This window comes from Micromys minutus (genome assembly GCF_963924665.1).
Source record: "Micromys minutus genome assembly, chromosome: 2".
NCBI classification, from domain to species: Eukaryota; Metazoa; Chordata; class Mammalia; order Rodentia; family Muridae; genus Micromys; species Micromys minutus.
This window is the reverse complement of record NC_137971.1, coordinates 96,371,135-96,374,710: the sequence shown is the minus strand read 5'-3', so window position 1 is coordinate 96,374,710 and position 3,576 is coordinate 96,371,135. Positions and strand designations below refer to the sequence as shown.

Below are 3,576 nucleotides of genomic sequence, written 5' to 3'. Positions count from 1 at the left end.
TCGTTGAAATGAATTATAAACAGTGTTGTGAGTTAACTAAATAGCACTACTGCCCTGGCAGCTACCAACATCGCCATGGAAGTGTCGGCACAAAAACAAATTTACAGAGACAATATTTTTGGTTGTGAGCCATTTCTCCAGCCTCGGAGACAATATTTATACTGATCTCACAACAGGGCATAGCTGAGTCTCAACTGAGCCGGTATGTGCTTGCTTCTCTTAGAGTCTACCTGTTAGAAAATTAAGGGACAGAGTGCCACTGGCCCAAACATGAGTCACAGTGGGTACTGTGAAGTATAAGAGACTGAGCCAAAAAAGGGAGAAACCAGTCCAACAGTAGCTAGAGATCAAACAAGAAAAATATTGTCAATTTAGAATCATAATGAAAGCTGGGTGTGTTAAAGCACACATATAATCTCAACAGTCAGAGCCAGAGGCGGGAAGGGCTCTGTGATTTTGAAGGCAGCCTGCTCTATATAGGGAGTTCCAGACCAACCTGGGTTACGTAGTAAGAATCTGTCTCAAAGAAAAAAGAGAAAAGAAAAGGAAGTCACAACAAACCAAGACAATGAGCAGAATCCAATGTCCTGCTAGCTGAGTCTACTTCCCAAGCATATGGCATTCCCTCTCTGTTTCTGAGCCATGGGAGGTACCTGGGGGTTGCAAAGATCATCCTTGCAGCAAGTAGAATCACTAAAATTGACATTTATAAACAAAATACAGTAACTGCTCACTTTTTGTTTATGAATATCACAATCCAGCAGTGGCCAAATTCATTAATAGATAACTAGTAAAAATGAAAGTTTAAAAGATTATGAATGTTAGGTTTTGATTGATGTAAGATTGAGACACTTTCATAAATGCCAGATCTGCTTTGGACAGGGTCTCTCACTTATCCCGAGCTGGCCTTGAATTTGCTATGAAGTCATTGATAACTTTTAACTCCTAATCTTTCTCCCTCTCCCTCTCCAGGTCTGAGTATAGACATGCACCATCATGCCCAGTGTATGTGGCACTGGGGTTTGAACTGAGGGCTTCCTGCATGCTAGGTAAGCACTTGCCAGCTGAACTAAATCCCTAGCTTACAGTTCAGAGGTTTAGTCCATTATCATCAAGATGGGAAACACGGCATCATGCAGAGAGAAAGAGGGAGAGGAGGAGGGGGGAGAGGGGGAGGGGAGAGGGAGAGAGGAGGAGAAGGGGAGGGGAGAGAGAAAGAGCACTGGCTTGAACATTTGAAATCTCAAAGCCCACCCCCAGTGGCACACTTCCTCCAACAAGGCTACACCCCCTAATCCTTACAAATAGTGCCACTCCCTGGTGACCAATTATTCAAATCTATGAGCCTACGGGAGCCATTGTCATTCAAACCACCACAGCTGGGGGAAAAATAGAGAAAAGGCTGTCCTGGAACTCATTCTGTAGACCAGGATGACCTTAAACTTGCAGAGATCCTCCTGCCTCTGCCTCCTGAGTGCTGGGAATAAATTTGTCTCTGTGCCCAGCACAGAGAATTTTATTTTTAAGATTTGTTTTAAGTTTTTTTTTTGTTTTTTTTTGTTTTGTTTTTTTTTTTTTTTTTGCCAGTACAATGGCTAGTCTTTATTAGAGAGAAGTTTTCCTTTACATTCTGAAATGTTAACCCAGGGGCTGGCTCAGTGGGCCATTTGGTGGGGCACCAGCTTGTAATGGGTTCCACAGTTCAGGCATCGCTGGCTTTCGCCTTTGTGCAACCAAAACCAGATGACAGTGCAGTTGTCCTCTTCACAGATGCAACCCACTATTCTCTTATTGCTGATGGATGGGACTAGATTAGGGTCTTCCTTGGTGCCCGAAGCTGCCTTTGGAGGTAGCATATTGTATGGGTCCAGGCCCTTCTGTGCTGCAATCATGATCTCCCTCTCCAGCCCGGTAGCCTGCTCCTCATCAGTAGGGACACCACCTCCAGAAGCCATGGAACGGGTGGCGGCCGCGCCACGGGGCCCGTGGGCCCTCAGGGCCTGTGCCGCCAAAAACGCCTACTCCGCGAAGTAACCTTGAAGCCATCTCGCCCGAGACAAGCAGATGCACTTTGTTTTAAGTTTTAAAAAAGTATTCGATGTGGGGTATGTATGTATACACGATCGCAGGTACCTTTGAAAGCCAGAAGAAAGTATCAGATTCCCCCAAAGCTAACGTTATAAGCAGTGTGAGCACCTCGTCCAAGGAACTGAGAATCAAACCCAGGCCCTTTGCAGGAACAGTAGTAAGTCCTGCTCTTGACTGCTGAGCCACTCCAGCCCCATCTCAGCACCTTTCATATTTCTTATCACTGCTTATTTCATGTATAGAAACATTTCTATCCAGGAGAGTGGGTAGACAAGCCAGGAACCGGTATATAACAATGTCCACCCTCACAAGCCAGGAACAGGTATATAACAATGTCCACCCTCACAAGCCAGGAACAGGTATATAACAATGTCCACCCTCACAAGCCAGGAACAGGTATATAACAATGTCCACCCTCACAAGCCAGGAACAGGTATATAACAATGTCCACCCTCACAAGCCAGGAACAGGTATATAACAATGTCCACCCTCACAAGCCAGCAACAGGTATATAACAATGTCCACCCTCACAAGCCAGGAACAGGTATATAACAATGTCCACCCTCACAAGCCAGGAACAGGTATATAAAAATGTCCACCCTCACAAGCCAGGAACAGGTATATAACAATGTCCACCCTCACAAGCCAGGAACAGGTATATAACAATGTCCACCCTCACAAGCCAGGAACAGGTATATAACAATGTCCACCCTCACAAGCCAGCAACAGGTATATAACAATGTCCACCCCCGTGGAAAGGAAATTGCACACACTGCCACACAAGTGACACGTGGGAAGAACAGAAACAACACAGTTGCATAATACTAAGAATACCTTAAGCAACTGAGCAGCTCACTTAAGAATAATTACCAGTGTGAATGCACCACAGTAGCAAGTTGTAACCCAAGTGGTTCAGGAGGCTGAGTGAGGCAGGAAGGCTGAGAACTCCAGGAAGACTCTTATCACAACAATGACAAAAGCAACCAACCAAACAATACAGCCTAAAACCCTCTCCCCTTGTCAAGTTTTAATAAAGTATTAAAAGAATTTCCACACTTGTTTGGGGAGGCAGTTAAAATACCCCTTCCTTTTCCAACTACACATAAAAGAATGTATTCATTCTCATTAGACATACAACAGGCCAAGTGTGGAAGCAGATATAAGAATGCAGCTGCATGCTAAACACACACACACCACGATCTAATTCATATTGGAAATTACAAAGGATGTAGTAGGAGATATTTTTTTAAATAAGTTAATAAATATGTAAAAGCTTTTTTAGCTTGAACTTAGAATACAGTGACTCTTGAACGCTAGACCCCACATAGACACTGGCATTTGAAATCTTTAGTGGTGTAGAAGAGTCCTGGCATCAAAGAGTTTGAGAATTGTTTCCCTGCCTTCTACATGAATCACCACAGTCCCCTCCAGGACAGGGGGCTTGGCAGTCCCTGAGATGGAGTTGTCACCCCTGGAGCAGCTGTGGTT

The 3,576-nt window shown here is 44.5% G+C and overlaps 1 pseudogene across 1 annotated transcript; it reads right to left on the bottom strand.

Annotated features, from left to right (window-relative positions):
- Positions 1 to 1,581: 1,581 nt before the first annotated feature.
- Positions 1,582 to 2,046, bottom strand: LOC308416315 (cytochrome c oxidase subunit 5B, mitochondrial-like; annotated as a pseudogene). Its single transcript has one exon. The product of its transcript is annotated as a cytochrome c oxidase subunit 5B, mitochondrial-like (transcript).
- Positions 2,047 to 3,576: the final 1,530 nt, after the last annotated feature.